The 24,693-nt window shown below is 48.5% G+C and overlaps 1 protein-coding gene across 10 annotated transcripts in view; it reads left to right on the forward strand.

Annotated features, from left to right (window-relative positions):
* Nucleotides 1-24,693, forward strand: part of LOC140398384 (formin-like protein 1) — a 383,709-nt gene that overhangs the window by 4,108 nt on the left and 354,908 nt on the right. The gene's annotated exons all lie outside the window — the stretch shown is intronic.

The following is a 24,693-nucleotide window of genomic DNA, read 5'->3' on the forward strand; positions in this document are numbered from 1 at the left end:
CCCCATCTCATGTGGATTTAAACACATTGTTGTGGTACAACGCAAATTGCAGACAAGACCTTGGAATCCTCCGGCTGTTCACTGGCGGGATTCTCTGGTCCTGCCGGCAACCTGCCCCTGCCGGCTGGTTTCCCAGCGGCATAGGGTGGATTTAATGGAAATTCCCATTGACAGTAGCGGGAACAGAGAATCCTGCCATCAGTGAACAGTGCACCGTCTCCCGTTACCAAGATTCACGGCCATTGTATCCTGATGGCATTGCCATTGCCTACCTCTCTTTATAGATTTGGTTTAAAAAATTGTCCTTTTCCCTGGGCTCTTTCAGGAGTGCTTTTAAGGTGTTTAAACAAGGGCCCATTTGACCACAACAGTGACTTCAAAATTATTTATTTGGTGGGGATCGTCAAGAGCTTTTTAGTATTTATTGGAGGGCCCTTGTGGTATCTTTGGGCATAATTCAGTGCACTCAAGTTAAAGTCTGCTGATTGGCAAGGTTAGCTGGGTGTTTCTCGGCAGCTGCAGGGAAGGGAACATCCCGCTATCCAACGGCACTTTGCCGGTTTTTTGGGCCTCGGGGAGATTCTCCCCACCGAGCTTGCTGAAGCTCATGAGCAGTAAAAGCTCTTCGCAAATCGGGGAGCTATTTTGTCTGGCATCCTGATCCTTCCCCCACTTCCTCTTTCAGGGTCCCCTCTCCTTTTTGTGACCTCCTCACCCCTCCAAGGCCCCGGAGGGGCTTTTCACAGTAACTTCATGTGGTAGTCACCTCTGAGGTATGTATTGTATATGTAGGATGTTTACATAGGTGCTTTACAGTAAGACCCCTGTACTACAGGTACAGGGGTAGATCCCTGCCTGCTGGCTCCGCCCAGTAGGCGGAGTATAAATATGTGTGCTCCCAGTACAGCAGCCATTTCGTCAGCTGCTGTAGGAGGCCACACATCTCAGTGTAATAAAGCCTCGATTACATCCTCCTCTCTTTGTGTAATTGATCGTGCATCAATTTATTACACTGAGTTTTTCAGAAGATGGACCTCCGCATCAAGCCGGATCGCCTGTAGCTGCATCCGCAAGCAAACAGCCAAAAATGACTTTGAACATTGGCTAGCCTGTTTTGAAGCTTACATTAGGTCTGCGTCAGACGAAATTCCAGAAGCACGGAAGCTCCAGATCCTTTACACGCGGCTGAGCTCTAATGTCTTTCCACTTGTCCAGGACGCGCCGACCTACGCAGAGGCCATGGCGCTACTGAAGGAAAACTATGCTCAGCGGACTAACACACTCTACGCCAGGCACCTCTTCTCCACGCGGCGTCATCTTCCCGGTGAGTTGGTGGAAGATTTCTGGCGCGCCCTGCTCCCCCTAGTTAGAGACTGTGACTGTCAGGCCGTTTCGGCCACGGAACACTCAAATTTGCTAATGAGAGACGCATTTGTTACGGACATAGGGTCTGACTACATCCGCCAGTGCCTCTTAGAGGGGGCCACGCTCAACCTCGTGGCGACCAAAAAACTAGCGTTTTCACTGATGGTCGCATCACGCAACATTCAGGCCTATGCCCCTGACCGCGCGGCCCACCCCCCCTGTGCATCGTGGACTCCGCAGACGGCTGCCCCATCGTGGACCCCATCGGCGACCGCCCTCAGCCAATCCCACGCCTGTGCCGTGCGGCAGCCAACCAACCCCGGGGGCCCAAATGCTCCTTCTGTGGGCAGTCAAAGCACCCCCGACAACGCTGCCCGGCACGGAGCGCCCTCTGCAAGGCCTGTGGCAAGAAGGGACATTTCGCTGCAGTGTGCCAGGCCCGCTCAATCGCCGCTATTGTCCCGGCACCCCCCACATGCAACCAGTGGGCGCCGCCATCTTCCCCTCCTAGGACCACGTGCGGCCAGTGGACGCTACCACCTTGCTCGCCTCGCAACACGTGCGGCCCGTGGGCGGCGCCATCTTGTTCCTCCCAGGACAAACTGGTGCCGCCATCTTGCTTTCCCCAAGACACGGGTGGCCCATGGGCGTCGCCATCTTACCCGACTCAGGACCCATGCACGTTGGGCACCTCATCCGGCTGCTCATCGTCTGCAATGGCCAACGACCAGCTGCGTCTCGCCTCGGTCACGATTGATCAGTCTCGACCACACAACCTCGCGACTACTTCAACTAAAGTGAAGATCAACGGTCATGAGATCTCCTGCCTGCTGGACTCCGGGCACACTGAGAGCTTCATTCACCCCGATATGGTAAGGCGCTGCTCCCTAGCGGTACACCCCGCTAATCAGAGAATCACCCTGGCCTCCGGGTCTCACTCCGGGGGTACTGCATCGCCACTCTCACTGTCCAGGGCGTGGAGTTCAGCGACATCCGTCTCAACATCCTCCCCAACCTCTGCACTGCCTTACTACTCGGCCTGGACTTCCAGTGCAACCTCCAGAGCCTAACTTTCGGCGGGCTCCTACCACCCCTTACTGTGTGCGGCCTCGCGACCCTTAAGTTCGACCCACCTACCCTTTTTGCAAACCTAACCCCGGATTGCAAACCCATCGCCACCAGGAGCAGACGGTACAGCGCCCAGGACAGGACCTTCATCAGGTCTAAAGTCCAGCGGCTGCTTTGGGAAGGCATCATCGAGGCCAGCAACAGCCCCTGGAGAGCCCAAGTGGTAGTGGTCAAAACTGGGGAGAAAAACAGGATGGTCATTGACTACAGTCAGACCATCAATTGGTACACGCAGCTCGACTCGTATCCCCTACCACGCATATCTGATATAGTCAATCAGATTGCACAGTAACGGGTCTTCTCGACGTAGACCTGAAATCTACCTACCACCAGCTCCCCATCCGTAAGGCGGACCGCCCATACACTGCGTTCGAGGCAGACGGCTGCTTTTACCCATTTCGTAGGGTTCCCTTTGACGTTACCAACGGGGTCTCGGTCTTCCAACGGGAGATGGACCGAATGGTTGACCGGCACGGGCTGTGGGACACTTTCCCGTACCTGGACAATGTCACCATCTGCGGCCACGATCAGCAGGACCATGATGCCAACCTTGCCAAATTTCTCCACACCGCCACTCTCCTCAACCTCACGTATAACAAGGAGAAGTGCGTGTTCAGCACAAACCGCTTAGCCATCCTCGGCTATGTGGTCCAGAACGGAGTTCTGGGGCCCGACCATGATCGCATGTGCCCCCTCATGGAACTCCCCCTCCCCCACTGCCCCAAGGCTCTCAAACGCTGCCTGGGGTTCTTTTCGTATTACGCCCAGTAGGTCCCAAACTACGCGGACAAGGTCCGCCCACTCATTCAATCCACTGTTTTTCCTCTGACGGCCAAGGCCTACCAGGCCTTTAACCGTATCAAGGCTGACATCGCCACGGCCATGATGCACGCGGTCGACAAGCTGCTCCCCTTCCAAGTCGAGAGATGTCGCTCTGGCCGCCACCCTCAACCAGGCAGGTAGGCCCGTGGCATTCTTTTCCCGCACCCTCCATGCCTCCGATATTCGTCACTCCTCCGTCGAAAAAGAGGCCCAAGCCATCGTTGAAGCTGTGCGGCATTGGAGGCATACCTAGCCGGCAGGAGATTCACCCTCCTCACTGACCAACGGTCGATTGCCTTCATGTTTAATAACACACAGCGGGGCAAGATCAAAAACGATAGAATCTTGAGGTGGAGGATCGAGCTCTCCACCTATAATTACGAGATTTTGTATCGCCCCGGTAAGCTCAACGAGCCCCCCGATGCCCTATCCTGAGGTACATGTGCCAGCGCACAAGTGGACTGACTCCGGACCCTGCATGACTGAGGGGTAATAGATATAGGACAGAGGTCAGAGATAGGTTCTTTACGCAAAGAGTAGTGAGGCCGTGGAATGCCCTACCTGCTACAGTAGTGAACTCGCCAACATTGAGGGCATTTAAAAGTTTATTGGATAAACATATGGATGATAATGGCATAGTGTAGGTTAGATGGCTTTTGTTTCAGTGCAACATCGTGGGCCGAAGGGCCTGTACTGCGCTGTATCGTTCTATGTTCTATGACAACCTCTGTCACCCAGGGGTCACACGTTTTTACCATTTCATCAAGGCCCGCAACCTGCCCTAATCCATCGAGGAAGTCAGGGTGATCACCAGAGACTGCCAGGAGTGTAAACCGCACTTCTACCGGCCAGACCGTGTGCGCCTGGTGAAGGCCGCCCGCCCCTTTGAACGCCTCAGTGTGGACTTCAAAGGGCCCCTCCCCTCCACCGACCGCAACACGTACTTCCTCAGTGTGGTCGATGTATATCCCGATTCCCCTTTGCCGTCCCATCCCCCGTCATGACGTCTGCCACCATCATCAAAGCCCTCAACACCACCTTCGCTCTGTTCGGCTCCCGCCGATGTCCACAGCGACCGGGGATCCTCATTCATGAGCGATGAGCTGCGCCAGTACCTGCTCAACGGGTGCATTGTCTCGAGCAGGACGACCAGCTACAACCCCAGGGGAAACGGGCAGGTGGAGAGGGAGAATGCGACGGTCTGGAGGGCCGTCCAGCTGGCCCTACGGTCCAGAAATCTCCCAGTCTCCCGCTGGCAGGAGGTCCTCCCCGACGCACTTCACTCCATTCGGTCGCTCCTGTGCACCGCGACTAATGAAACCCCTCATGAACATCTCTTTGCCTTCCCTAGGAAGTCCACCTCCGGGGTTTCGCTCCCGACATGGCTGGCAGCTCCAGAACCCGTTCTCCTCCGTAGGCACGTTCGACCCCACTAGGTGGACCCATTGGTTGAGAGGGTACAGCTACTTCACGCTAACCCGCAGTACGCCTACGTAGCGTACCCCGACGGCCGCCAAGACACAGTCTCCCTCAGGGACCTGGCACCACCTGGTTCCAAACCCCCCCCCCCGACCCGGCGCCACTCTTCCCCGCCCCCCCCCCACCCCCCTCCACCAACCAGCGCACCCCACCGGCAGCCCCAGCTCCGGGACAATCCGTCCTCCCCTTGCTCACACCCACGGATGAAGAGGATTTCGACACGCTCCCGGAGTCACCCAAGACCAAGCCGCCGCCGGAGTCGCCACCAGCACTGCGGCGCTCTCAACGACAGATCAAGGCACTGGACCGCCTGAATTTGTAATATTATCTGTACTTTTAAAACACAACTTTCTGTATATAGTTCTCCACCACCCCGCCGGACTCAGTTTTTTAACATGGGGTGAATGTGGTAGTCACCACTGATGTATATATTGTATATATAGGATGTTGATATAGGAGCATTATGGTAAGGCCCTGTACTACAGGTACGGGGGTAGATCCCTGCCTGCTGGCTCCGCCCAGGAGGCGGAATATAAATATGTGTGCTCCCAGTACAGCAGCCATTTCATCAGCTGCTGTAAGGAGGCCACACATCTCAGTGTAATATAGCCTCGATTACATCCTACTCTCGTCTTTGTGTAATTGATCATGCATCACTTGATTGAAGCCTACTTGTGATAATAAGTGATTATTATTATTAAACACCCCCTCACTACATGGCAAGGCCTCCCTGAACCCAGCCCTGGCACTGCCAGCCTGCCAGTCTTGCATGCTGGTAATGCCACCCAGGCACATGCCTGTTTGGCACTGCAGAGGTGCCTGGCTGGCATTGCCAAGGTGCCCAGGTACTAGTGGGAGTGCCACCCTGCCCTGTCCACAAACACCCAGGGATTTCCTACGGCCTGGGGGAACACCCTCCTCCCCAGGTGTCGTTATGCCTGGTCCAGTTTGTGTAGACCAGTACTAAACGGCATCCTAGCAACGGGATGCCAGGCTCATTTAATTATTCAGATCTGGATCCCGCCCAGCGAGAGCAAGATCCAGATCGCGCCCGGCAGAGGAAGTCGGATGACCCGTGATCGGCCTGGCGCCTGGCACTGAGCCTGATTTGGGGTTTGTGTGCGATTCACCCATTGCACCCGGATCCAAGCTGGGTCCACAGGGTAGCTGAATCATGCTCTCTATTTTTACAGGGCTCACCTTGAAGTGTCTCTAATTTGAAAACAATTGTTTTGGGTATATAATTACAACAGCAAATAACAACACCCCTCATTCTCCTGGAACACTGCTGCCAGATAAGGCTGGTATCCTGACTCTGAGCTTCATACAGCGGGGCTGTGTGGAGTTGGCACTGCTGCAGCCTCTGAATACTTCACTCTGGCTTGGCACGGCCTCCAAGGAAAGCAGCAACTAATTGTCACAGCTTTCAATTTCACACTTGGTTGGGCAAAAGGATAAAACCTCAACTTGAACTGAGAAAAGTCCTTGCAGAGGGCAATTAGTGGAGAGAGGATCATTTTGAGATACAACCAAAATAGATTAGCTGGTCACTTATCTCCTCTGTGGTAGTTTGCTGTGTGCAAATGACCTGCCACATGTACTGGTACAAAAAACAGTGACAGTTCTTTGAAAGGAATTCCTTGCTTGGAAGGCCCTTTGGGATGAAATCATGAAATGCGCGGCACCGATGTCACAGTGGTTAGCATTGCTGCGCCACAGACCAGGGTTCAATTGTAGCCTTGGGTGACTGTCTGTATGGAGTTTATACTTACTCCCTGTGTTTGCGTGGATTTCCTACGCATGCTCCTGTTTCCTCCCACAGTCCAGAGATGTGCGGCTAAGATGGATTGGCCATGATAAATTGCCCCCTAGTGTCTAAAGATGTGCAGGTTAGGTGAGGATATGGGATTACAGGGTTAAGGCGAGGCAGTGGGCCTAGGTAGGATGCTCTTTCAGAGGCTCACTGCAGACTTAATGGGATGAATGGCCCCCTTCGGCAGTATAAGGGACTTGGGAGTTCTTGTTTGTGATTCTCTTAAGGTTAATGTGTGGGTTCAGTCGGCAGTTAGGAAGGCAAATGCAATGTTAGCATTCATGTCGAGAGGGTTGGAATACAAGAACAGGGATATGCTTCTGAGCCTGTATAAGGCTCTGGTCAGACCCCATTTGGAGTATTGTGAGCAGTTTTGGGCCCATATCGAAGGAAGGATGTGTTGGCCTTGTAAAGGGTCCAGAGGAGGTTCACAAGAATGATTCCTGGAATGAAGAGCTTGTCGTATGAGGAACGGTTGAGGACACTGTGTCTGTACTCATTGGAGAATAGAAGAATGAGGATGAATCTTATTGAAACTTACAGGATACTTCAAGGCCTGGATAGAGTGGATGTGGAGAGGATGTTTCCACTTGTCGGAAAAACTAGAACCAGAGGACACAATCTCAGACTGTCCTTCAAAACAGAGATGAGGAGAAATTTCTTCAGCCAGAGAGTAGTGAATCTGTGGAACGTTTTGCTGCAGAAGGCTGTGGAGGCCAAATCACTGAGTGCCTTTAAGACAGATAGATAGGTTCTTGATTAATAAGGCGATCGGGGGTTATGGGGGGAAGGCAAGAAAATGGGGATGAGAAAAATATCAGCCATGATTGAAAGGCGGAGCAAACTCAATGGGCCGAGTGGCCTAATTCTGCTCCTATGTCTTATGGTCTTATGGTAAGAATCCTATGGTTCTATAAATGCAGTTCTTTCTTTTTAAAGAATAATTGGTAATGGACCAAGAAACTACCAAACAGCTAGTTAAAAACCCAACTGGTTCACTAATGGATTTTAGAGAATAAAACCCGTTATCCTTACCAGGTCTGTTTTTATATTTGACTCCAGGTCCACAGCGTGATGGTTGACTCTTAACTGCCCTTTAAAATAGCCGATGAATAGACAAATAGTAGCACTATGGGAGCTGCTTCGCTACATGGATTTCAGTGGTTCCTTTTCAAAGGCAATTTTGAATGGGGAATAAATGCTGGTCTTACTCATGATGCCCGCACTTTGTGCCTTGTGAATGAATAAAAAAATTTTTTTAATTGGTACTGGAAGTGATTCCAAGAAAATGATCCAAACTAGGAACTGAAATAATAACAGAAACAGAGTTAAGGTGAAGTAACAGGGGGGGTGGGAAACACGTGAAATCAACATCAGCTCCCATGGAAGGAGACAAGACAGGCTAAGTTGTTGGGTTGGGATTTAACCTATTTTGTCCTTTCTTCCAATGTGGTAGGCTTGCTGTATATTTCCAGCATCATCTGCTTTTTCTTGATCCCAGAGTGACGTTTTTGACTAATTTAGGGATTGGGGTGATTATGTGCAAAAGTTTCCCTTAAAATAGAGTATGCAAGGCTTTCTTTGAGAGATTTAATGAGCAGGGTTAGATAATCTTTAATGCCTACAAGGAAGGTACAAGCTTACGAGGTTACTTGGCCTTTTGTTGGTCCATGTTATGTTCTATAATTAACCTTGAGCTCAGAAATCCAATTGTTAAAGGCACTCTTTTTAAAAATGTGATATTAGTTTTCTGTGCCAATTAATTGTACCAAGCTCCCTTAGTGCTACTTTGCAGAAGAATTAAAGTCATCAAACATTATTGAGAAATCATCGGTCACCCTTGAGCAACCATTAGAACTAGATTTGAAAATATATGCGTAGACAGATAATTCATCCTCAGCTTATGCTTCTCTAACTGATTTATCTCTTTAAAAATCTTGGTGTGTAGATCAGATCAGATAGATAACAGAAGACTGGTATATTTTGAACGTGTGACATTGAGCTGTAATTGAAGTGCAGATTGTCCTGCAGAGTTCGGCAGCTTGGAACTACATAGGACTAATAATAAATGTGTCAATTTGTGCTGAAGTGGTCCTGTGGAGTTTCACGTATTGCAGCCAGTCACCTCTCGGGAACACACCATGGGGCTGTGACAGTGCACAGTGTGCGTGGTTGTCAGTTGCACAAGGTACGTTCCTTTGCGTGAAACGCCAATAATCTGCACACCCTGCAGACACCAGGGAGTCTTGAGGTTCTATCGCATGGGTGAGAGACTGCTGGGAAGCTTGCTCATTGCTTAGACTGTTGTTCTGGTACATCATGTACCGGTACCAGCCACCAAAATGTGTGTCATACCTGCAACCTTTGCACGTTGGGAGAGTTTTTGAGGACAGTGAAACTCCGAACAACGCACAAAAAATACCAAGCTGAAATGTGCAGTTACAGGTTGCAAGTAATAATGCAATTAATAGATCTTGTGGACGTGAGTGTACGACAAGAGCAGATTCACTCTGTGGTTTTTTACTCCCTCTTTACGCTCATCATTTCTTAGTATTCAGATCTTAATATGTAAATAAGCTAAACAGCACCCTTTGCTTGAAGAGTGTGTTTTTTCTATTCATGGACAATCCTCCGTATTTCCCAAGTGAATCTCTCTCATTTGGTGAAAGACCAATCACATGACATTTTTTTTTCCAGCTTGGCCTTAGTGCCAACCAGCATCAGACTCCAGGACATCTTACAAAGTTGTTGCAGCACAGAGTAATGAGATGCAGGCTCCAGACCACGAGCTCCTGATTTGAACCAAACCATTGTGCTGGCCTGGGTTGGCATCCAGGAACAGGGAACACCTCCCATCAAGTTGTAGGCTGTTGGGAATAGCACTAAACCAAAGCTTTCTCAGCATTAAGCACAGAAACAGGTCTTGTTTGGTGGCTCAGGCTTACAAAGGCAGCAAGTTTGCAGGGAGCCCGAAGCGAAAGGGTAGGGAACCCGTGGAAAGTTATAGAAGTAATGCTGGGTGAGTGTCTCGGGTTCCACATCCATTGTTCATGGCAGGATTCTACCTTATTGACGTGATATAAGAATTTACAGCAACTTCTACAATGGATGTAAGGACTCAAATACTCCGTGTTATATTTGTGTCAGCAGGTTTGTGGACTCAAGTCTCACCTGTTAACGTTGAGCATAAATTTGGACTGGCACTCCAATGCAGTACTGAGGAGTGCTGCACTGTCAGAGATGCAATCTCATGACTAAGACGTTAAACTGAGGCTCTTCCCCCCCCTTGGGAATTCCAAAGAGGAACCGAGTATATGACCAAAATTTTTCCTTCCAGTAAGATCTAAAGCCCGATTTTCTGGTCATTATCATGTTTCTGTTTGTGGGACCTTGCAATGAACAAGATTAAATTGCAGCGTTGACTACTGTTCAAAGTCACTTTGAGACGAATTGAGGTCAAGAAAAGCACTATATGAAGACTAATCTTTTTTTCCTTTTTAATGCCTCATGGATCCATGTTATCCATGTGTTGTCATACCATAGAACCCTTACAGTGCAGAATGCTTACCGTGCCGCAGGATGCTATTCGGCCCATCGAGTCTGTAGTAACCCTCTCAAACAGCACCCTACCCAGTCCCACCTCCCCGTCCTGTCCCTGTAACGCCAGTTAACCTGTACATCTTTGGACTCTAGGGGGTAATTTAGCATGGCCAATCCACATAACCTGCATAGCTTTGGACTGTGGGAGGAAACCAGAGCACCCGGAGAAAACCCACCCAGACATGTGGAGAACGTGCAAACTCCACACAGACAGTCACCCAAGGTTGGAAACCTTGGAGTTGTGAGACATCTAAATGCTGGCCATTATATTGACGATTGTTAAACATGATATTCAATTAGCGGGAATGCGTGTTTAGGTGCGGTGGAGTGGCTGAATATTATAATACACAGAATAATACTGCCGTGACTGAGCTAGGTACAGTCAGGGAGTTTATTCTGAAGGCCAAAGTTAATGTCAGGACAAAGGAGGCTTGCATACTGGAGAAACATTCAAATCAACTACTTGTGGGTGAAAGAGATGTAATTTTAACAGAAAGTTACTACAGCAAGTGCAAAAAAATGCACTGAGCATGAGATGCTTCATCATTCTGTGATTTTCAAGTGGAGAACCTAAGTTTGAATGTCAAACTCAACTGCAGTCCATACATGCTGCTCTCCTTTCGGTTTTTAGTTTATGTCCCCCAAGACTTAGTTATTTTTGTCAACCTTTCTGGTACATATGGTGAGTGTGGAGTAGGTGCAGGCTTTCAACAGGGAGGTGAGGAAGTTTCCTGTTCCTGAAAGATATCTCAAATATCAGTAGCTATTTGGTTGAATGGGGGCAAATGATTTTAGTCACGGGAATCTCCCAGAGCTTGCCCGATTACCTTTGGAGAGCAGAGAGGAATTTTGATTTGTTGCCTTTTTCCTAAGTTTGTCTTTTGTTTCCGTTTCCCCTGGAGAATGTGTGACTGCGATGTTGGGTTGCAAGTTGATGGAATGTTTAGGTTGCAGCAAGTCCGCATGAGATGGGATTGATGGGCCATTGGTCTTTTACTGACCGTGTTGTGCCTCAGCCAATCACAAAGAAGAATACAGTTCAGTTCATCATGCCCTCGTGATTGAGAAGAGAAAGAGGAGGGAGCAGGTGCGGTGGGAGGGGGAACCGATTAGTTCCAGTGGTTGCCGAAGTAGTAAAAATGTTTAAAAGCGAGATAGTTTAAAATCAGATATAAATGGCAATGCATATTGTGACGACTGGGAGATGTTAGGAAATTGGATCGAAGATGTGGGTAATTTAGGGGTTAAACCTGCTAGCACTGAGTCAGAGGTATTTGCCCGCACTTGCTTGAGTTACATAGATCATGGAGCTTACAGTGAAGAAGGAAGCCATTCAGCCCATCATGTCTGCACCGGCCCTTAGAAAGAGCACCCGACTTAAGCCCTTGCCTCCACTCTGTCCCCGTAACCCAGTAACCCCACCTAACCTTTTGTACACTAAGGGGAAATTTAGCATGGCCAATCCACCTAACTTGCACATCTTTGGAGTATGGGAGGAAACTGGAGCTCCTGAAGGAAACCCCCGCAGACATGGGGAGAAAGTGCAAACTCCACACAGTCACCCGAGGCTGTAATTGAACCTGGGTCCCTGGTGCTGTGAGGCAGTAGTGCTAACCACCATGCCACCGTGCTACCATGCCGCTCACATTGTCCCATTCAGACATAAACTCATTAATTGGAATAAACAGGATACCCCTGTTCAGCTAGGATGATTCACTCAAGATTCATTGTCCTCTGGGGCACTCTGATCTGACCAGCCATGAACCCATTACAGAGCCTGATGGTCTCTTGGGTCCGTAAATTGGAGGTTAGTTGCATATTCATAGACTGGCCCTGCTCTTTTGTGTAAACGGGAGAGGGCAATCAAAAGTCCAGATAGCAGTGTTGAATTCAAGTCTGGACACATCTGGACCGAACCATCTTTGATGTCCTGGGCGGAGCTCAGAAAGATAAAAGAATCCGGTTCGAACAGGTGGAGGCAGAAGGATTTGGAGAATGATTGCGCAACGCTATGAAAAACTGCCACAGAGACAGGCTTTCGGACAAGATCTGAAAAGGACTCACTACCACTAATGCAAGTATCATATTTGCCTGCCTGTGTAAGTGGAGTTGAGAGCTGTAAGTTCATTTGATGCGCAGTCAGGGTCAAGAGATACACATAAGCTGTTCTTGTTAAGTTCAAAGTTTAAATATTGCTTTTCTTTTGTTATAATAAAATTTTGTTTGTAAAAATAATCAAGCCCTATTTCTCATGCAGTCACTCCTGGATGAATCGGTCTTTCTCCACAGTCTTAAAAATACCAAACAAAGTTGCAGTTCTGGTCCAGTACCTTAGCCACTGTTGGGGTCTAGTCTGGCATCCGCAACAATATTGTAAATAGAGAAATGGGGCAAAATTCTCCGGAAACGGCGCGATGTCCGCCGACTGGCGCCCAAAACGGCGCCAATCAGACGGGCATCGCGCCGCCCCAAAGGTGCGGAATGCTCCGCATCTTTGGGGGCCGAGCCCTAACATTGAGGGGCTAGGCTGATGCCGGAGGAATTTCCGCCCCTCCAGCTGGCGGAAACGGCCTTTGTTGCCCCACCAGCTGGCGTGGAAATGACATCTCCGGGCGGCGCATGCGCGGGAGCGTCAGCGGCCGCTGACAGTTTCCCGCGCATGCGCAGTGGAGGGAGTCTCTTCTGCCTCCGCCATGGTGGACACCGTGGCGGAGGCGGAAGGGAAAGAGTGCCCCCACGGCACAGGCCCGTCTGCGGATCGGTGGGCCCCGATCGCTGGCCAGGCCACCGTGGGGGCACCCCCCGGGGTCAGATCGCCCCGCGCCCCCCCCAGGACCCCGGAGCCCGCCCACGCCGCCTTGTCCCGCCGGTAAGGTAGGTGATTTAATTTACGCCGGCGGGACAGGCAATTTATCGGCGGGACTTCGGCGTATCCGGGCCGGAGAATCGAGCGGGGGGGCCTGCCAACCGGCGCGGCGCGATTCCCGCCCCCGCCGAATCCCGGCGGGGGGTCAGAGAATGTCGCCCATGGTCTCCCTCAGGTCTAGTACAGGAAGGCCCTAACCTGTAGGTTCTACAGTAGACCACACCCATGTAGAAAACCCACATTTGTGGTTACATTTGCTTAGATAAGGAAGTTTAATAGGAATTTTTAACAATGGGAGGCATAAAATATTGACACATTAGTTATTTCACCAGTTATTATTTGGATGTTACCATTGAAAGATCAGTGTTATAAAGGCTTGCTTGCAGGAACTGGTTTAGAGAACACTGGGACAATTCAGACTGCTGGCTGATGAAGTAATTTGTACTCGAACATTAGGAACTTTCAGTCAGTTATTCTATAGAAGTGAAAAAAACAAGATGTTACCAAGATGAAGAAGGCCCTATACAGGACAGATGACCTTGTCATATTGATACAGCGGATTCAAGATTCTTCAGTTCTTCACTTGCGCAGCTTATTTTTCATGATGCTGAAACACTGTCCTAAATAGATTAAGTGTTGTACGTACAATATCAAGCTGCATCACATTTTGTTTTGGACATCCACTAGCAGATGCCAGGCAAAATCAGATCAGGCATTTTGGACCCTAACTAAGTGGCTCAGAACAGCATCCCAGGCAGAGAGCCATAAAATCATAGAACCATAGAATTCCTACAGAGCAGAAGGAGCACATTTGGCCCATCGAGACTGCACCGACCGTCTGAAAGAGCATCCTACCTTGGCCCAACCTCCATCCAATCCCTGTAAACCCATAAACCCACCTAATCTGCATATCCCTGGACACTACGGGCGATTTAGTATGGCCAATCCACCTGGCCTGCACTTCTTTGGACTGTGGGAGGAAACAAGAGCACCCGGAGGAAATCCACGCAGACACAGGGAGATAGTGCAAACTCCACACAGTCACCCAAGGCTGGAATTGAACCCGGGTCCCTGGCGCTGTGAAGCAACAGTGCTAACCACTGTAACACCGTAATGCTCCAGATCAAATGGAACAAATAAACAAATGGAACAAAGGAAAATTGCAGATTGGAATTGGATATGAGCAACAGACATCCAGCGCAAGGAGTCAATGTTGTGTTGATAAATAGATCAATGTTTGCCTAGAAATGAGATTGAACGTTAGGGAGATAAGGATGGGTGGAAATCATTAATATAATCCCAGGCTGATTCCTGGGATGGCGGGACTGTCATATGAGGAGAAACTCAGTCGGTTAGGATTATATTCATTGGAATTTAGAAGAGTGAGAGGAGATCTCATAGATATGTATAAAATTCTAACAGGATTAAACAAGGTAGATTCAGGAAGAATTTCCCCAATGGTGGGGGAGTGTAGAACTATGCGTCATAGTTTGAGGTTAAGGGATAAACCTTTAGGACTGAGGTGAGGAGAAATTCTTCATCCAGGGAGTGATGAATCTGTGGAATTCATTACCACAGAAAATAGTTGAGGCCAAAACATTGTGTAATTTCAGAAGGAATTAGATATAGCACTTGGGCTAAAGGGATCAAGGGATATGGGAGAACATAAGAACTAGGAGCAGGAGTAAGCCATCTGGCACCTCGAGCCTGCTCCGCCATTCAATGAGATCATGGCTGATCTTTTGTGGACTCAGCTCTACTTTCCAGCCCGAACACCATAACCCTTAATCCCTTTATTCTTCAAAAACTATTTATCTTTATATTAAAAACATTTAATGAAGGAGCCTCAACTGCTTCACTGGGCAAGGAATTCCATAGATTCACAACCCTTTGGGTGAAGAAGTTTCCCCTAAACTCAGTCCTAAATCTACTTCCCCTTATTTTGAGGCTATTCCCCTCTAGTTCTGCTTTCACCCGCCAGTGGAAACAACCTGCCGGCATCTATCCTATCTATTCCCTTCATAATTTTATATGTTTCTATAAGATCCCCCCTTCATCCTTCTAAATTCCAATGAGTGCAGTCCCAGTCTACTCAACCTCTCCTCGTAATCCAACCCCTTCAGCTCTGGGATTAACCTAGTGAATCTCCTCTGCACACCCTCCAGCGCCAGTACGTCCTTTCTCAGCTAAGGAGACCAAAACTGAACACAATACTCCACGGGCGTCATTCTCCGACCCCCCGCCGGGTCGGAGAATGGCCGTTGGCCGCCGTGAATCCCGTCCCCGCCGAAGTCTCCGGTACCGGAGATTGGGCGGGGGCGGGAATCGGGCCGCGCCGGTTGGCGGGACCCCCCGCTGGATTCTCCGGCCCGGATGGGCCGAAGTCCCGCCCAGGAATTGCCTGTCCCGCCGACGTAAATCAAACCTGGTATTTACCGGCGGGACCAGGCGGCGTGGGCGGGCTCCGGGGTCCTGGGGAGGGGGGGGGGGCACGGGGCGATCTGACCCCGGGGGGCGCCCCCACGGTGGCCTGGCCCACGATCGGGGCCCACCGATCCGCGGGCGGGCCTGTGCCGTGGGGACACTCTTTCCCTTCCGCCTCCGCTACGGCCTCCACCATGGCGGAGGCGGAAGAGACTCTCCCCACTGCGCATGCGCGGGAAACTGACAGCGGCCGCTGATGCTCCCGCGCATGCGCCGGGAAACTGACAGCGGCCGCTGACGCTCCCGCGCATGCGCCGCATTTCCGCGCCAGCTGGCGGGGCAACAAACGCCATTTACGCCAGCTGGCGGGGCGTAAATCCCTCCGGCGTCGGCCTAGCCCCTCAATGTTGGGGCTAGGCCGCCAAAGATGCGGAGCATTCCGCACCTTTGGGCCGGCGCGATGCCCGTCTGATTGGCGCCGTCTTTGGCGCCAGTCGGCGGACATCCCGCCGTTGGGGGAGAATTTCGCCCCGGGTGTGGCCTCACTAGCAATTGCAGCATATCCTCCCTAGTCTTAAACTCCATCCCTTTAGTAATGAAGGACAAAACTCCATTTTTCTTCTTAATCACCTGTTGTACCGGTAAACCAACTTTTTGAAACTTATGCACTAGCACACCCAGGTCTCTCTGCACAGCAGCATGTTTTAATATTTTATCATTTAAAAATAATCCCTTTTGCTGTTATTCCTACCAAAATGGATAACCTCACATTTGTCAACATTGTATTCCATCTGCCAGACCCTAGCCCATTCACTTAACCTATCCAAATCCCTTTGCAGACTTCCGGTATCCTCTGCACTTTTTGCTTTACCACTCATCTTAGTGTCGTCTGCAAACTTAGACACATTGCACTTGGTCACCAACTCCAAATCATCTATGTAAATTGTGAACAATTGTGGGCCCAACACTGATCCCTGAGGGACACCAGTAGCTACTGATTGCCAACCAGAGAAACGCCCATTAATCCCCACTCTTTGCTTTCTATTAATTAACCAATCCTTTATCCATGCTACTACTTTACCGTTAATGCCATGCATCTTTATCTTATGCAGCAACCTTTTGTGTGGCACCTTGTCAAAAGCTTTCTGGAAATCCAGATATACCACATCCATTGGCTCCCCGTTATCTACCGCGCTGGTAATGTCCTCAAAAAATTCCACTAAATTAGTTAGGCACGACCGGCCCTTTATGAACCCATGCTGCATCTGCTCAATGGGACAATTTCCAGCCCGATGCCTCGCTATTTCTTCCTCGATGATCGATTCCAGCATCTTCTCTACTACCAAAGTTAAGCTAACTGGCCTACAATTACCCACTTTCTGCCTACCTCCTTTGTTAAACAGTGGTGTCACGTTTGCTAATTTCCAATCTGCCAGTTGGGATCAGGGTATTGAACTTGATGATCAGCCATGATCATAATGAATGGTGGAACAGGCTCGAAGAGCTGAATGGCCTCCTCCTGCTTCTATTTTCTATGTAGGTTTCTATGTATTAAATTCTTAATGGAACATGATCATTTCATATGACTGGCGAGATTGAAATGTCAACGGTCATGATTAAACAGGAGAGATTGATAGATGTTGGAGACTTTTATTTGACTGTTTTTCCCTGAGGACATTCATTAGCAATGTAAAATCCACAACACGGTGGATTGTAGGAAGGTCTGTGTCTGGACGAGCTTGGTGAGTCGTTGTAGATTTTCTGCTTTCCGTGTTTGCCGATGATCGCATTAGAGCGAAACAAATGTTCTATCCTTCACTCAATGCATATTGTGGTCTTTGAATGAAGTTACATATCTAATGTCAACTGGTGCCACAATATGGACACTCCATAGACAGGTCGGCTGAGGATAGTTAAGCTTAGTTTGCTTGGAACCCACTTAACCAACAGTGAGTGAAGACATCCACCTCAATAATTAAAACTGGATTGAGCTCGGGCCGCTGAAGTGAAAGGATTATTTACCTTCCTGTCTGCTGCCTCAGAACATTAAGGTTACTATAGTTTGGATAGATTGTTGAAGAGTGTGATTCTTTGCTGTAAATAGATAACTCGGTGCCAACGAATAAAGGCAGAAATGGAAAATAAGAAATCTTTTAAAACTCCTAATTACTTAAAGAAAAAATGTATGTTTGTAATGTGTCTCTCATGGTCATGCTATATCCTGAGTCACTTTGCAGCTAATGAAGTACTTTTGAAATGTAGCCACCATTGCAATGTAGGAACACAGCGTCCAATTTGCACAAAGCAAGTTTCCCTCAACAGCAAGGTGAGAATCAACAGATAAACTTGTTTTTAAGTGATGTTGGTTGAGAGATAAATAGTGGACAGGACACTTGGGAGAACTCCCCTGAGCTTCTTTCAAATAGTGCTGGCAGATCTTTTCCATTCACCTGAGAGGGCAGATAGCACCATTGTTTAATGTCCAAACTGAAAGATGGCATCTGCGACAGTGCAGCACTACCTCTGTATATCCCTCTGGAATGGGGCCTGAACCCAAAGCCATCTGACTCAGGGAAAAGTGCTCTCCACTGAGCCACGCTTGATATTTGAAAGGGAGCTGTCACTGAAAGGAAATGTGGCACCTGCTCTTCATGTCTTGCAACTTTACCAGGTTTGCAGAGAGCAGTGTGTTCCCTACTGTGATTTTGTTGCTATCTCTGTTGCTGTGGAATAATTTGCTGGTCTTTATATCCAAAACTTGGAGGAGGTTGGTTCTGATACTCTCAGGGAATAAACTGACCGTCAAACTTTCCTTTGGCGATCCAATTGAAGTTTGATATTCTAATGGGAATGACAAAGTTGTTGGAGGCTCAGTGCACTGTGAGGCAGAAAGACAGCTCTGTCCGCTATGAGGTGAAGAGTTTAGGTATCAACGGCTCAAGCTAGAAATTCAGATAACCATGGTTGACATCTCTGTGCTGTATTGAGGAATCCAACATTGTAGGACAAGCAATTTCAGATGAGACGCTAAACTGGAAATATGTCTGTTTGTTTAGGTGGATGTGAAAGATGGATGTCCTGGCCTACATATATCCCTCAAATAGCACCAACAAAATAGATTATCTTTTATTTGACCTGAACCGTTAACTCTCTTCCTCTCTCCAAATATGCTCCTGGGCCTGTTGAGTATTTGCAACATTTTCTGTTTTTATTTAACTCACTTACTACTTGTGGCATTTTGCTGTTCCCCTTGCCAGTAGCATTTACATGCATAACAATAATTACTAAAGTTTGGTAATTAATTGGGAAGAACACAGAGCAAATGTTATTATGATCTCAAGGGATAAGTTGACGCGTTCTTGGAGAGGGAAGGGATTAAATGATATGACAATAACATAAGAAAATACAAATTAGGAGTAGGCCTTTTGGTCCCTTGAGTCAGCTTCACCATTTAGTAAGATCATGGCTGATCTGATGGTGTCTTTCTTGCCTGTCCCCATAACCCTTGACTTCCTTGTAGTTCAAAAATCGGTCTCACTCAGCCTTGACTATATTCAATGACTCAGCCTCCATTGCTCTCTGGGAAGAGAATTCCAATTACTAAAGACCACCTGAGAGAAAAAATTCCTTCTCATCGGCATCTTAAATGGGTGACCCCTTATCTTGAAACTTTTCCTTCTCATTGTAGATTCCTCCATGAAAGATCCTCTCAGCATCAACCCTGTCAAGCCCCCTTCAGAGACTTTCAATGAGATCCCCCCGATTCTTCCAATGACTCTCAATTAATCGTCTCAACTTTTCATCTTAAGACAAATCCTTCATCCTAGAAGTTAACCCAGTGAACCTTCCTGAACCGTTTCCAATGCAAATATGTCTCCCCTTAGGTAACGTGACCAAAACTATACACAGATGTGCAGCAGGATTCTCCTTACCACTGGCAGCGCACCCACGCCTGCGGGTTTCCTGGAAATCCCATTGGCGGGAATGGAGAATCCTGCCGCCGGTGAGGGTGCGCCGCCGAGGAGTACGTGGCTGGCAGACCGGAGAATCCAGCCTATGGTCTCACACATAGTATCCTGTACAGTTGTAGAAAGACTCCCCCAACTTTTATACTCCATCCCCCTTTCAATAAGGACCAGCATTCGGTCTGCCTTCGAGTTGCTCTACCCACATACTGACTTTTTGTGAGTCATGCATTAAGATACCCAGATCCCTCTGTACAGCAGCATTTTGCAGTCTCTCTCCATTTAAAATAATATTCTGCTTTTCTAGTCTTCCTGCCACCTTGGACGACCTTACAGTTTCCCACAAGACTCTCCATCTGGCAGGTGGGGTTGAGGATCTATCAAATGGAACATGTCCATGAGGACTGATGGGATTTCATTAAGCTACTTGCAGTAGTCTCTGTTAACCCTAACCAGCAGGAACCTCTTAAGGCCTTGTCAGCAGACTCTGGGTCAGAGTTTTGCTGTACTGGTGTTGTAATTCATTGGTATTTATATTAAGTATATGGTATTTAAGTATCCAAGGTACAGGGGCACGTCTTTTTTTAATTATACTGCTCCTGTAGAAACATACACAAATGGGATGTGTCAATGACAAGGTTTTCCACTAAAATGATAGTTGACTCTTGATGGCTATTTAAGATTAAACTGCAGCAAACAAATAATCATTTAAACAGTGGTCCTTGGATTTGATATTTGTTCTTTTGGATTGAATTGAATTGTCCAAAAATGTCTGAAGTGTGAACTGGATGCATACTTTCTTATTTATGTTTCAGAAAAACCAAAATCCAATTTTCCCCCATTCTGGTCATTCAACTTGGTTACTCTCAGCTGTAGCCAAAGTCAAAGTGCTAAAGGAATCGCAAGCTCAATCTGTTTTCTCTGCTATCATCCTAGTTTTCATACAGTACACCGATAATAGAGGTTTAAAAAAATTATTTATTCATTCATGGGATGTAGATGCAATTATTGCACTTGAGAAGATGGTGGTGAGCGGCCTTCTTGAACCGCTGCAGCCCATATGGTGTAGGTACACACACAGTTTGAGGATTTTAACCCAGTGACAGTGAAGTAACGGCTGTGTAGTTCTGAGTCAGGATGGTGTGTGACTTGGAGGGGATCTTTCAGCTGGTGGTGTTCCTGTGCATCTGTTGTCCTTGTTCTTCTAGATATTAGATGTTGTTGTTGTGGGTTTGGGAGGTGCTGTTGAAGGAGCCTCAGTGAGTTCTTGCAGTGCATCTTATAGATGGTACTTATGGCTGCCATAGAACCCTTACAGTGCAGAAGGAGGCCATTCATCTCATCGAATCTGCACCGACCCTCCGAAAGAGTTCTTTACCCAGGTCCACTCTACCACCCACCCCATCCTATTCCTGTAACCTAACCTGCACATCCCTGGACAGTATGGGGCAATTTAGCATGGCCAATCTGCCTAACCTGCACACCTTTGGATACTAAGGCAAATTGATCATGGCTAATCCACCTAACCTGCACGTCTTTGACCATGGGAGGAAACCGGAGCACCCGGAAGAAACCCACATGCACACACGGGGAGAACATGCAAACTCCCAAGGCTGGAATTGAATTCGGGTACCTGGTGTTGTGAGGCAGCAGTGCTGACCACTGGTTATAGTACCTCAACGCTGAACATTTTATTTGCTCACATCTTCTAAAATTGCTTTTGTGATCTACATGCAATGTTCCTGCCAGTATCCCTCTGTTGTAACCATCAGAAAATATCCGTTGTGCAAGCCTCTTGTCACAGTCAGGTTATTGTATTGATCATATCAAGATTAATTTATATGTGGAAGTCTTGTATCTAGTGCAAATCCTTCATGCTCATCATATGTCACACACTAGCCCATTGAAAGTTACACTTTGTCACAGGTATAAATTAAGTCTGAAATCCTCAGGCAGTTACAGTTGCCTTGAGAGCGTTCACCACAGTTTACTTCTCATTACAGTAATTAGGGTTAATTGTTCAGATCATTGCTATTCAAGGGGCAGGTGTTACATATTGAGAGACACTGGAAAGATAGAGAGACATGGCCAGTTCATGTGTGGTAATGATGGCATTGCGCACTGTACAAACTCATAACGCATGAATTCTTACAGAATTCTTGCGGGGCTCGACAGGGTGGAAGCAGGGAGGATGTTTACCCTGGCTAGGGTGGGTGGGGAGGCCTGGAACCCCAGTGTACACAGTCTCAGAATAAGGGGAAGGTCACTTAGGACTGAGATGAGGAGGAATTTCTTCACTCAGAGGATAGTGAATCTTTGGACTTCTCTACCTCAGAGGTCTCTGGAAGGTCAATCACTGAGACTGTTCAAGGTGGAGATTGATAACATTTCTACATATTTACAACATCAAAGGATATGGGGATAGTGCAGGGAAATGGTGTTGAAATAAAAGATCAGCCATGATGCCATGGAGTGGCAGAACAGGGTTGAAGGGCTGAATGGCCTGTTCATGCTCCTATTTCTTATGTTCTTATGAATACATTACACGAGGTAGACTGTGGGGAGGTACTGGTGTAGTGGTATTGTCACTGGGCTAGTAATCCAGGGTAATGCTCTGGGGACCTGGGTTCGAATCCCACTGTGGCAGATGGTGAAAGCTGATTTCAATATAAAAAATATCTGGAATGAAACCATTGTTGTAAAATCAATGCCCTTTAGGCAAATGTACTTATTAGTAGATTAGTGCAGCATGGTTTTGTGAAAGGCCTCACTAATTTGATTGGGTTTTTCGAGGAAGAAACACAGATGATAGATGAGGGAAAGGCAGTAGATGTTGTGGGCAGGATTCTCTCAGCCTGGGGCCGGGCCAGAGAATCCCCACGACCGGGCCACAGCGGGCCGAGGCCGGCATGCGATTCTCCACAGAGCGCAGAATCGGCGCCATTGGCGACTGTTTGGCGCGGCGCCGGTCGCGGGCCACTCTACGCGGCCGGTCCGCCGATTCTCGTCCCGGGATGGGCCGAGCGGCCGCAGTTAGAATGCTGAGTCCCGCTGCCGCCGTCCACACTTGCTCGCAGCCGGCTGGAACTCTGTGTGCAAGAGTTGGGTGGCGACCTGTTGGGGGGGGGGATTCTGAGCCCGGAGGGAGGCTTCCGATGCGGCCTCGCCTGCGATCGGGGCCCACCAATTGGCAGGTCGGCCTCTCTGTCCCCCGGCCTCTTTTCCTACGCGCCGGCACCTGTACTCCTGCGCCATGTTGTGTCGGGGCCGGCGCGTTGAAGGAGGCCACCGCGCATGTGCGCGTTGGCACCGGTGCCACTGTGCATGTGCGCATGCGCGAATCCCACGGTGCCCAGTTCGCGCCGCTCCAGTGCCGTGCTGGCCCCCTGTAGGGACCAGAATTACTCCTGGCAGCGGCCCGTTCACGGCATCGTAAAACGCGATGGTGTTTACGATGGCGTGGACACTCTGCCGCTGGGTGGGAGAATCCCGCCCTGTATACATGGACTTCAGTAAAGCCTTTGATAAGGTAAACTGGTACAAAAGGAAAAGTCACATGGGATTAGAGGAGAGCTGGAAAGTTGGATACAGAACTGGCTAGGGCACAGAAGACAGATGGTAGCTTGAGAAGGGTGCTTTTCTGAATGGAAGGGTGTGTCTAACGGCGTTCCACAGGGATCAGTTCTGGGGCCTTTATTGTTCGTGGTGTATATAAATAATTTGGAAGAAAATGTAGCTGGTCTGATTAGTAAGTTCGCAGACGACACAAAAACTGGTGGAGTTGCGGATAGTGAAGAGGATTGTCAGAGGATACAGCAACATATAAACTGGTTGGAGTCTTGGGTGGAGAAATGGCAGATGGAGTTTAATCCAGACAAGTGTGAGGTAATGCACTTCGGAAGGTCCAATGCATGTAGGAATTACACAATAAATGGTAGAACTCTTACGAGTACTGACAGACAGAGAGATCTGGGCGTGCATGTCCACTGATCACTGAAAGTGGCAATGCATGTGGATAAAGTGGTCAAGAGGGCATACAGCATGCCGGCCGTCATTGGTCGGGGCATTGAATGTAAACATTGGCAAGTTATGTTGCAGCTGTACAGGACCTTAGTTAGGCCTCATTTGGAATATTGTGTACAATTCTGGTAGCCACACTACCAGAAGGATGTGGATGCTTTGGAGAGGGTACAGAAGCGGTTTACTAAGATGTTACCTGATATGGAGGGCATTAGCTATGAAGGAGAGGTAGATAAACTCGGTCTGTTCTCACTGGAACGACGGGGGTTGAGAGGCGACCTGATAGAGGTCTACAAGATTATGAGTGGCATGGACAGACTGCATAGTCAGATGCTCTTTCCTAGGGGAGGAGAGTCAAGTACTAGCGGGCATAGGTTTAAAGTGCGTCGGAAAAAGTTTAGAACTGATGTGCAAGGCAAGTTTTTTATACAGACGGTGGCAAAAAAATGGAAAGCGCTGCCTGGAGAGGTGGTGGGAGCAGGTACGATAGGGGCATTTAAGGGACATCTAGACAAGTATATGAATAGGTTGGGAATGGAAGGATACAGACTCCTTAAGTGCATACGGTTTTAGTTTAGGCAGGTATCATGATTGGTGTAGGCTTGGAGGGCCGAAGGGCCTGTTCCTGTGCTGTATAGTTCTTTGTTCTTTGATATCGACCCGCCGCCCTTACTCAGTCTGGTCTACATGTGACTCCAGACCCACAGCAATATGCTTGACTCTCATATATGCCCTCTATAAATGGCCCAGCAAACCACTCAGTTCAATGGCCATTAGGAATGGGTAATAAATGCTGGTCCAGCCAGTGATGCCCGCACCCCTGAATGAAAAAGAAACTGCCTGTCAGAGACCAGAAAATTATTAATTAAAACTACAGTGAATGACCCTGTAACAATTTCTCTCGGAATTTTCCATTGAATGCAGTGTTAAGTTGAAGTAATAAGAATCTACAATGGGCCTGCTGTTCACCAGGAGGATGCAAGACAGAGTAACCCAAATTTGGCATGGATATCATGGTCCTGCCTTTAGATTTGACTTTTTAGATGAGAGCTGGGTAACTTGGAACAAAAAACAACAGGAGCTAGCACCTTGGGGAACCTTGGAGATGGTCCCTTACAATTGTGAGGGAGAGCGAGTGAGGAATCAGGATCGGGGTTCTGGGGAGGTCTATTAATTTCAGGGAGGAAGAGTTGGGACACCAGTAGGAGGCA

This window comes from Scyliorhinus torazame, chromosome 21, assembly GCF_047496885.1.
Source record: "Scyliorhinus torazame isolate Kashiwa2021f chromosome 21, sScyTor2.1, whole genome shotgun sequence".
In the NCBI taxonomy this organism is placed as follows: Eukaryota; Metazoa; Chordata; class Chondrichthyes; order Carcharhiniformes; family Scyliorhinidae; genus Scyliorhinus; species Scyliorhinus torazame.